The sequence below is a fragment of the Lytechinus variegatus genome, chromosome 4 (genome assembly GCF_018143015.1).
Source record: "Lytechinus variegatus isolate NC3 chromosome 4, Lvar_3.0, whole genome shotgun sequence".
NCBI lineage: Eukaryota > Metazoa > Echinodermata > Echinoidea > Temnopleuroida > Toxopneustidae > Lytechinus > Lytechinus variegatus.
The window spans coordinates 24,105,149-24,117,433 of record NC_054743.1 but is presented as its reverse complement, the minus strand read 5'-3'; positions in this window follow the sequence as shown (position 1 = coordinate 24,117,433).

Sequence of the window (12,285 nt, the reverse complement as noted above, 5' to 3'; positions counted from 1 at the left end):
ATTTCCCATTTATTTTTTTCATTGGACATGGATTTCTTTGGGGGGAGGGGGTCTTACTCCCCCCCCCCCGATCTGTATAGCAGTGGATCAAGACGTGGCCTTACACAACAGACGAGGAGACCTATGAAGAGGAGGAACCAATCACACAGTCAGTCACGAATGAACAAGAATTTGCAATGACAATCAAAGAACACCATGCAGTTTTGTCGAAGTTTGGAGATGAGGACCTGAATTTAAAAGAGACCAACACTTTTTCATTTCTTCAATAAACTCTGGTTCCACAACGACGAACCTAATGAACCCAACAGCTCTTTTCAGAGCAATACCTTTATGACACCGTGTGAGAAACGTCCCCGTCGTAGTGTCAGTTATGAGTTTGCAGCTAATTCTCTCATTTTGCATGAATCATAAACAATCATAAAAAAATCGTGGACTCAAGTATTCTTCTAAAAGACAAGCGTGCGATCAAACCCATCTTTTTATGTAATGATTTAGTTATCAAGATTTTCATTTATTGTATATGCACAAAGAGTCGTGTGGTTGAAAAGGCTTTTGACATGAGATTCAGAATAGGATGGAAACGTATTTTTTATATATGGAACCCGTGATGTAGGAGGACTTTTGTTATTATTCACTAATACTTAACTGAATATCTGTAAAATATCATTGCCAAAATTGTATATGGATATGTTGGAAATTTGGGCAGCTATCAAAGAAGTACTTCTTGAAAAAGAAACATCTAAAAGAAATTAGATATTTTTTAACGGCAAAATTATTGGACTGAACGGGCAAATGCTATGTGATGAAAAGTTATTTCTTAAAAACATATTGCATCATATTGTTGACAAGGAAGGTATCATCAAATCTCCTAGAAACTTTCTGAAGATGGGGTTAGATGGAAATGAAATAGATAAAGTTTACAAAGTTTTTGAAAATATTCCAGCAACACGGAAACACCTTTTGAAGAAAAACGACAACTGTGAAGACACTGGTCTAAATCTAGAATTTATATTTACTTGTAAGATTAACAGTTAACCAAACGTAACATCCAAGAAAATATACAAGGCACTTTTAAGTATTAAATTGTAAAAATTGTATGCGTTTAATAATAAAGAGAAGACATATAATTTCTCCGAAAAAGATATCTGTGTTATATTTTCAAGACCCAGAAAAATGTACTATAAGCAGTAGGCTTAAAGAGTTTTTTTAATTTAAAATGCTTTATGGATTAATATACACGAAGAAATATTTACATTTATTCAAAATTTTCTCAGATAGTGAATGTTCGTTTTGTGGGAATACTGAAGAAACTAATGAGCAACTGTTTTTTTCATGTGAAAAGACGAGAGACATATGGATAGATTGTGGTAACTTATTCACTATGTATGAAATAAAAAAAATGCCAGGTGGGTGGATATACACATTGGTGTTAAGCATACTAATATAGGAAGGAACAGATAATTATATCTGATCTTTGTTTACAGCAGGACTAAAAAGACCAGCAAGTCCCAACGAAATTAGAGAAAGATATTAAGAAAATGAACGTGAAGAGAAAATTTTAGCAGTAACACGGGTAAATTTATCAAACCATATTAGGAAATGGGAACATTTCCTTACAAAAGAGGCGACAGAGCTCATGAGATTATGTTTGTTCATTATGGTGTAAGTTTGTAAGTTTTTATCTGATATTTGTTTGTTAAACTCATCTGGTAGTGGTACGATGCAGTGTCTTAGAATATTATTTCATGATGTGCACAATGTATACGAGTTTAAGAAATTTGTTAGAATTATTATTTACAATTCTAACTTTGTAAACTGCATTGTATGAAATTTGATTTGAGAGAAAAACAATAAAACATCTTTACAAAAAGAGCAGAACCAGCTTTCGCCAACAGGACGGTAAGGAACTGAAAAATGTATTTTTTAAATTAAAATTTTAACCCTTAAAATCACTCTTTCTCCCCTACCAGGCGAAAAGTGCTGCTTTTTCTTTGAAGGTAAAAGACAGAAATTATCAGTAGGTACAATACGGTGATATACCATACTGTATGGGCCAATTTGATCCCCTCTCATCTAACATGTAAGGGACTGTAATCACCCCCTTGCCCCCCCAAAAAAAAGAATATGTTTATACCCCTTTAAAAACCAGTAGGTACAATATGGTAGTATATATATTATGCCATTTTATCCCCTCTCCACTCAACTGTAGGGTTCTTGAAAGTACCCCCCCTTCAAGCCAACAAATAGTTTATACCCCTAAAACCCAGTAGGTGCAATATAGGAATATATATAGGCCAATTTCATTCCCTCTCCAAATAAATGTAAGGTTCTTGGAAGTACACCCCCCCCCCTTCAAGCCAAAACATGATTTATACCCCTAAAACCCCAGTAGGTACGATACGGTAGTATATACATAGACCAATTTCATCCCCTCTCCAATTAAATATAGGATTTATACCCCCCCCCCCCCCCGCCAAAAAGTAGTTTATACCCCTAAAACCCAGTAGGTACAATACGGTAGTATATATATGCCAATTTGATCCCCTTTCCACTCAAATGTAGGGTTCGTGGAAGTACCCCCCCCCCCCCCTCCCACCCAACAAATAGTTTATATACCCCTAAAACCCAGTAGTGGCAATATATATAGGCCAATTTGATCTCCTTTCCAATTAAATGTAGGGTTTTTGGAAGTATACCTCCCCCCTGAAGCACAAAATAGTTTATACCCCTAAAACCCAGTAGGCACAATATAGGAATATATATAGGCCAATTTCATTCCCTCTCCAATTAAATGTAAGGTTCTTGGAAGTACCCCCCCCCCCCCCCCCCGCAAGCCAAAAAATAGTTTATACCCCTAAAACCAAGTAGGTACAATACGGTAGTATATATATTACGCCATTTTTATCCCCTCTCCACTCAAATGTAGGGTTCTTGAAAGTACCCCCCCCCCTCCTCAAGCCAAAAAATAGTTTATACCCCTAAAACCCAGTAGGTAAGATACAGGAATATATATAGGCCAATTTCAGCCCCTCTCCAATTAAATGTAAGGTTTATTGGATACCCCCCCCCCCCCCCCTTCAAGCCAAAACATAATTTATACCCCTCAAACCCAGTAGGTGCAATATATATAGGCCAATTTGATCCCCTTTCCAATTAAATATAGGTTTTATACCCACCCCCAGCCAAAAACATAGTTTATACCCCTAAAACCCAGTAGGTACAATACGGTAGTATATAGATATATATTATATAGGCCAATTTCATTCCCTCTCCAATTAAATGTAGTGTTTATTGGAACACCCCCCCCTCAAGCCAAAACATAATTTATACCCCTCAAACCCAGTAGGTGCAATATATATAGGCCAATTTGATCTCCTTTCCACTCAAATGTAGGGTTCTTGGAAGTATACCTCCCCCCTGAAGCACAAAAATAGTTTATACCCCTAAAGCCCAGTAGGTACAATATAGGAATATATATAGGCCAATTTCATTCCCTCTCCAAATAAATGTAAGGTTCTTGGAAGTACACCCCCCCCCCCCCATTCAAGCCAAAACATAATTTATACCCCTAAAACCCAGTAGGTACGATACGGTAGTATATATATAGACCAATTTCATCCCCTCTCCAATTAAATATAGGATTTATACCCCCCCCCCCGCCAAAAAGTAGTTTATACCCCTAAAACCCAGTAGGTACAATACAGTATATATATGCTAATTTTGATCCCCTTTCCACTCAAATGTAGGGTTCGTGGAAGTACCCCCCCCCCTTCAAGCCAACAAATAGTTTATACCCCTAAAACCCAGTAGGTACAATATAGGAATATATATAGGCCAATTCATTCCCTCTCCAATTAAATGTAGGGTTTATTGGAAGTACAACCCCCCCCCTTCAAGCTAAAACATGATTTATACCCCTAAAACCCAGTAGGTACGATACGGTAGTATATATATAGACCTTTCATCCCCTCTCCAATTAAATATAGGATTTATACCCCCCCCCCCGCCAAAAAGTAGTTTATACCCCTAAAACCCAGTAGGTACAATACAGTAGTATATATATGCTAATTTGATCCCCTTTCCACTCAAATGTAGGGTTCGTGGAAGTACCCCCCCCCCTTCAAGCCAACAAATAGTTTATACCCCTAAAACCCAGTAGGTACAATATAGGAATATATATAGGCCAATTCATTCCCTCTCCAATTAAATGTAGGGTTTATTGGAAGTACACCCCCCCCCGCCCTTCAAGCTAAAACATGATTTATACCCCTAAAACCCAGTAGGTACGATACGGTAGTATATATATATATAGTCCAATTTCACCCCCTCTCCAATTAAATCATAGGGTTATACCCACCCCCAGCCAAAAACATAGTTTATATCCCTAAAACCCAGTAGGTACAATTCGGTAGTATATATATGCCAATTGATCCTCTCTCCACTCAAATGTAGGGTTTTTGGAAGTACCCCCCCCCCTTCAAGCCAATTCCCTTCGAATTAAGATGACCTTTAACCTTGTTCAGGCAGCTACCAGCAATAAGCTGATATTAAAGGTAGTCAAATTTCTTGGGGAAAATACAATAATTTTGTTAAAATTTTCACCCCAAATGACCTTTGACCTTGATCATGTGACTTTCAACTCGGTCAGTGAAACTTGATTGCCCTAATGCCAAAGTTTCAAGAAAAGATCCACTCATCCAGCTATAAACCTGCGAGACAAAATTGATGAAAACAGCTCAATCATATTTGAATATTTGCCCTTTTAGCCGTCCATACTATGCTGGGATGCTGTGGCTGAAGTTAGAGGCCGGTAATGTATACAGATATTTTACGCCCCTAAAACCCAGGATTACCGCAAATAAGTGGCCGGAAAATCGACTTGTGACAAATATTAATGGAATCAACAATGTAATCAAAGTGAAAAGTTAGAAATTCACTCACCTTTGGTAGCGATGCCAAACCAGCCGCGCGTTCACATCGAATCAGGGACAACTCGGACCACGGGACATCTCGGACCGCGGGCCGAGTTGTCCCACCCATTACGAGATTTTTTTTTCACAAGTTTGCGTCTATTTTTCCGTCATTTCAAAATTTCTTGTAAAGATTTTCTAGAGATATGGTCTGATGGTAATGTTCTTCACTTTCTATTACTTTTTTTTCGCTGAAATAAAAAAAAGTGTAATTTTAGGCGTTTTTTCGACAGCTCGCGATTCCCATAGGCGCGCGTGTATTAACTGTGTCGGTGCTCGGCTCGGCCCCGCTCAATAACTGACTTGATTTTGTGATCATTTCTCCTCAAAGTACTACTTTTATCGCAGAAGATGGACTTTGTTGTATTCCATTCCCTCCATTTTCTCATCACAAGGATAAAATTTGGTGTATTTGCACGATTTTGTTCAAGTTTTTCATCTTTTTCTCTCTGGTCGCAAGAAGTGAACAACCGATGAACGGTCCGCTGCTCTTCATCGTAATTCTCCGTAGCTCGGCCGCCTAAACTGGCGGGGTGGGATTCAGCCCGAATCCACAATGGAAGTGGGCGTGCACAGTCAAAGAGCTGAGCTTGACTGAGTGAGCATGGATGGTGAGAGAGAGTGAACTAGAGTTTGAGTTTTTTTTTTTTTATAAATATGTATTTTTCAGTTTTCTTCTATATTGATTTTCCCTGGTTTCGAGCTCTAAGATTGTAATGATATAGGCTAATATGCTAGTTTCAATTTCTTTGACTGAGTGTGACTGGTGTGGATGTTTGAGTCGCTCAAAAATATCTTTACGTGGGTGGGGGCTCGGGGCGATTTCACTCTTGCCCCCGAAATGCGAAAAAAAAAAAATATTGGGGTGTAGCTGTGTGGGCCGTGGGCATGCCGGGCTGAGGCTAGCCATCGATAAAAAAATGTTTTTTTTTTTGGGGGGGGGCTTAATTTTTCACTTAAAATTATTATTTTTAGGCCTATTTTTTTTTACATTTTATTTTTTATATTGAATTTCCGTGGTGTAAAGTTGAGTTTTAAGTTGCAATAATCAATATACTTTAATTTCTTTGACTTTGAGTGTGACCGTGGTGTGGATGTTTGAGTCGAACAAAGAATACTTTTATGTGGGTGGGGGCTCGGGGCGATTTCACTCCTGCCACCGAAATGTGAAAATGTTCTAGGTGTATCTGTGTGGGCATGCCAATTTCATTTTTAATTTTTATATTGAGTTTCCCTTGTGCAGAGAGCCGAGTTTTGGATAGGGTAAAAGGGATGACGATGTGAGGGATGGCGATGATAAGGGGTGGCCTTGACTCGAGAGGTCATTGAGGGATATAAATAAGAGAGAAGATGACTCTTGATAAGAGGGGTGCATGGAGATGGTGAGAAGGACGAGGATGTGAGGGATGATTATGGGAGGAAATCGGGGGGGGGGGGGGCGTGTCCCCCTACCAAAATAGGGGGACACAATATCAAATGTCCACCCTACTAAGGAACTAGAAAATGTAGATTGGAAAACGACACTAGGGAAACTTAGTGTTAGATACAAAGTTCAGTTTTCTAGAATGGGTGAAACAAAAACAACATCACTCCAAAGGAACTGCAAAAATTATTTGATAAAAACAAACCTCTTCATAGTTGCTATTTGCAATATCATATTGACGACTCTTCTGTTTTTAAAACCCAGACAAGAATGACTTGTTGTTACCCCCCCCCCCCCCCCCTCCATCCTGTCATTTTTTTTGTATTTTCCCTCTTTCTTTGTTTTTTTCTATTGATCGATGTTTCAGTGTTGAGTATTGACTTTTTTATTCCAGTAATAGAATATAAATTTAATTGAAATGAGAGTGATGAACATAATGAGAAAGGGAGACAATGATAAGATAAGAATGGAGATAAAATATGATTTGAAAATACAATTTACATAATATAACATATATAAAAATATTTCTATTTATTCAAAGTTCATAATTCATTTTTATTCAGGTTTGCATTTTAAATTCAAACAAGTTAATTAAGTGATGCATTTTGGAACAATACTAAATTAAATACATTTTACTTGAATAAACAATAATTGGTAAAAATGCAAAACATAAAACATATTTTATTCAGTATTCTTTCCTCCTGTAAAAATTAAAACTAAAAAAATGGACATAAGTTCTAGTGGCAAATCGAGGGAGGGGGCACATTCGCCCCCCTTAAAAAGTACTCAAAAGGCAACTTAGAACCTTTTTTTTTCTTTGCTTGTCAAATTTTTCCTGAGAAAAAATTACTGTGATTTGGCAGTAAAGACCTTTTGTCAAAAATTCCTAGACAAAATGCCCCCCGGCCCTGTAAGGAAATTTTGGATCCGCCCCTGATAATATTTCAAATGGGAATAAGACTGAGTGGCCTAAAACTTGATTAAAAAATATTCTAAGCTGTAGGGCAAGGCTTCAGTCTCCAAGCTCACGACTGTACAAGTACGTCCACTTCCATTGGCAATTCTGGCTGAATTGTATCCCGGCAGCCTGACATCCACCCTTGAGACCAAGAAATGAAATTAAAGAAAGTAAATCAGGGAAAAACAAGGAATGGAAAGGGGCACAATGAATTACATCATTTTATTTTAAATCCTGTAAAAAATAAAAATAATTAATAATTTAATTAAAAATCAAGCCCCCAAATAAAACAATTGTTTTATTGATGGCTACACTCAGCCTGACATGCCCACACAGATACACCTAGAACATTTTCACATTTCAGAGGCAGAGTGAAATCGCCCCTAGCCACCACCCTCGTAAAAGTATTTTTTGTTCGACTCAAACATCCACAACACGGTCACACTCAAAGTCAAAGAAATTGAAGCATATTGATTATTGCAACTTAAAACTCAACTCTACACCACGGAAATTCAATATAAAAAATAAAATGTAAAAAAAATAGGCCTAAAAATAATAAATTTAAAGTGAAAAATTAAGCCCCCCCCAAAAAAAAAAAAAAAAAATTTTTTTATTGGCGGCTAGCCTCAACCCAGCATGCCCACACAGCTACACCCCAGAATATATTTTTTTTCGCATTTCGGGGGCAAGAGTGAAATCGCCCCGAGCCCCACCCACGTAAAAATATTTTTGAGCGACTCAAACATCCACACCAGTCACACTCAGTCAAAGAAATTGAAACTAGCATATTATATCATTACAATCTTAGAGCTCGAAACCAGGGAAAATCAATATAGAAAAAAATTGAAAAATACATATTTACAAAAAAAAAAACTCAAACTCTATTTCACTCTCTCTCACTCAGTCAAGCTCAGCTCTTTGACTGTGCACGCCCACTTCCATTGTGGATTCGTGCTGAATCCCACCCCGCCAGCTGAGGCGGCCGAGCTACGGAGAATTACGATGAAGAGCAGCGGACCGTTCATCGGTTGTTCACTTCTTGCGACCAGAGAGAAAAAGATGAAAAACTTGAACAAAATCGTGCAAATACACCAAATTTTATCCTTGTGATGAGAAAATGGAGGTAATGGAATACAACAAAGTCCATCTTCTGCGATAAAAGTAGTACTTTGAGGAGAAATGATCACAAAATCAAGTCAGTTATTGAGCGGGGCCGAGCCGAGCACCGACACAGTTAATACACGCGCGCCTATGGGAATCGCGAGCTGTCGAAAAAACGCCTAAAATTACACTTTTTTTTATTTCAGCGAAAAAAAAGTAATAGAAAGTGAAGAACATTACCATCAGACCATATCTCTAGAAAATCTTTACAAGAAATTGCGAAATGACGGAAAAATAGACGCAAACTTGTGGAAAAAAATCTCGTACTGGGTGGGACAACTCGGCCCGCGATGTCCCGTGGTCCGAGTTGTCCCGTCCCCTTCGCATAGGTATGCTCTGCCCCTGTGTAAAACATGGTCTCAGAAAACTCTTTTCCAGTCTTTAAATATTAATTCAGTAACACTCTGACCCACAAAAATCCGAAGATTATTAAATTAAAATAGGAAATTTTCACTTTACATTCTGATTTGAGGTTAGAATCGCCAGATATTTTGCACTTGAAATGTGTCTTGAAAACTGCCTGATCGTACGATGCGCGCGGCCATTTTGACTCTCAGAAGCCAAAAGTGGAAAGTACTGCTCATGTCATAATCATGTGACACACAAGATTTTGACTTCCACCAGTGTTTGTGGCAATTTGAATCGTTAGTTTAGTACTTTTGCTCTGAAATTATGTCTAAAAAATCCGATTTTTTTTGCATTTTGATATCATGATTTGTTGAGATTTTGTTGATATGGTGATTTGATGATGACATGAATGTTTTGACCCCTTTATCTTACCCCTACACATGAAAAACCAAAAAACTCCCAGCATCATGAGATTCTTTGAATTCTAAGCTTTGTAATGATACCAAACTTGTTACCAATTAGCAAACCGCGAATTACCGCCAGCGGGAAAGATAAGGGCTTGCACTGTCCCCAATCTGGAAAATTCAGGGTCAATACAGAGACTGTATAGTCTGTTGAGTAGGGTTGTTTGGTTTTTGGTGATTATGTAACAGATGGTGATGTACCTTTCTTGCCCTTTTAAACCCTGATTATGGTCCAAGGCCCCATTTTTTTTTTGCCTGATTTATTATGTCTAGATCTATGTTTACCCCTTCCATAATTTGCCCCAGGCCCCTGCGTGGCCTATATGTATGCAACCCGCCCCTCACCCATAATTGCCATTATTACTCGTCCCAACCCTATTTCTTTTTTTTTTTGGGGGGGGCCTGTAACACGGACCCCAAACTTTATTGGCCCTTGCCCCCTGACCCCATTTTTTTGGGGGGGGCTACCCATTATCGGTACTTGTCCAACGTCACCGGCCCGGCGGCCCCTACCTATCCCGGCCCATTTTTTTAGCTACCTTTAAGCCGTCAAATGTTACTGGCCCCCGCCCCTCCCCCCATCCCGGCCCCTGCCCCCCCACCAGCCCAATTTTTTTTTAGCTTTCTTTAACTTGTCCAACCTTACCAGCCCCTGGCACCCCATCCCGGCCCCTTGGCCCCGACCCAATTTTTTATTTCTTTTTTATTTTTAGCTTTCTTTAATATGTCCGACCTTACCGGCCCCTGGCCCCCCTCCCCCATCACGGCCCGTGGCCCCTGACCAAATATTTTTTTTTTTTTTTTTTTTTTAGTTTTCTTGAACTTGTCCAACCTTACTGGTCCCTGGCCCCATCCCGGCCCAGGGCCCCTGACCCATTTTTTTTTTTTTTTTTTTTTTTTTTTTAGCTTTCTTTAACTTGTCCAATCTTACTGGCCCCTGGTCCCCCTCCCCCCTCATGGCCCGTGGCCCCTGACCCAATTTTTTTTTTTTTTATTTATTTTTCTTTAACTTGTCCAACCTTACTGGTCCCTGGCCCCCCTCCCCCATCCCGGCCAGTGGCCCGACCTAATTTTTTTTTTTAGCTTTCTTTAACTTGTCCAACCTTACTGGTCCCTGGCCCCCATACCGGTCCATGGCCCCTGACCCAATTTTTTTTTTGGAGAGCTTTCTTTAACTTGTCCAACCTTACCGGCCCCTGGCCCCCCTCCCCCCATTCCGGCCCGTGGCCCCCAACCCAATTTTTTTTTTTTTTTAGCCTTCTCTACTTGTCCAACCTTACCAAATCACTTTGGAAGGCCAGAAAGGCGATCTTGTAATATTCTCGATGTTGAATATACTTGTTTTGGGGAAAAATAGTATAACAGAATACATCTTTTCACAAGTGAACATTCGATCATCTTTGAAATGCAGATGATACGTGTGTGGAATACTTTACCACTGACCAATTCATTGATCAGGATCAGGCAAGTTTCATGCATAATGATAATAATCAGTATAATGGTATTTCATTTCAAGAATGTTAGAAGCATAAACTGAATTGTACAGAGCTTTTACATGTAAACAAAAGAAAATGTAAACTGCATTTTAGTACTTAATAAAAAATAATATCAAGTTGTATTATACAAATATACAGTATACAAAGCATGAAGAAGCATAAATTTGGTAATGAATGCAGCTGGACAAGTACTTCTGCACTTGAATTGTTCATTACATAATCGTCTCATTTGCATATTTACCACTTTTTGTACATGTAGAAGATAATATTCTATGAATTTGTTCTTTTGCAATTGAACATCATATCACTGATGATGATACTATTATCCAATTTATTTGTAATGAAATGCCATACACAAGAACAAACATCATTGTAACATATATTGTACTATATTGCATCATAATCTCATTTGCATATGCATATTTAAATACATGTATTCTGTTTGAATTTTTAATATATATAATAGTTTAATCAAGGAATAGGCCACTTGAAATATAGTTGGTGGTTAATTTCCTCATACATGTAGTTTGAAAAGAAATATTTTTAACATACATGTTTACAATATGCGTATCATTGGCTTTGCATCCTAACCTCATTTACATAAAGATATATGGTATTTTAAATTTGCATATTTAATTATATGAAACACTCTTTTTTTAATATTATATATTGGTTTAATCAAAGAATGGGCCAATTGACATATTTTGGTGGTTAATTATCTCAAAATCACTAGCATGGGTGAAACTACAAAGGCAAATACACATTCCGCATGAGCGGCAGACATTTTTAATGATATGCGTGCATATTTAATTAGATATTTGCCTAATTTGCATATATTAAGAAAAAACCGTAGTCTTATTGTGAAGAGCAGGTCACAAGCTTCAAAATGAATGGTCACAATATATGTATACAGTAGATATTTAAAAATGATGTGGCATCGCTACCTTTGGCTTTGCCGCGCCCTACACTTCTCTTGACTTTGCCTCCAACGTGCGCGCGTGCTGGATATGATAGTTCAGCGTCCCATAATGTAATAGTAATGATATTAATAATAAAAAAAGGTTATAGAACGCTTATTTTAAGCCAAAGTTACGAAATACTATCAAATAAAGAGAGAAAATCAAACAAATCAAATTAAACATTATAAGTTTTAGCCCAATGTGATGTAAAAAAGAGATAGAATATTGCTTCATCAGAGAGATATATGTTCATGATGTTATGAAAAACAAGTAATCCCATATAATGCATATAGGCAGATCCAGGGGGGGGGCGAGGGCCCGGGCCTAATTGGCTGAGCAAAAAAAAAGAGAACAAGGGGGGAAGAAAAAAGAAAGAAAAAAGAATTGAAAAGAGAGGAGAAAAAAGGAAGGGGAAACATAACAGGAGGATCGAGGAAGACGAGTGAATAGGAATATATTATAGACTTTCATATAGTCTCATAAAATTTTCGCTTGAAAACGGTACG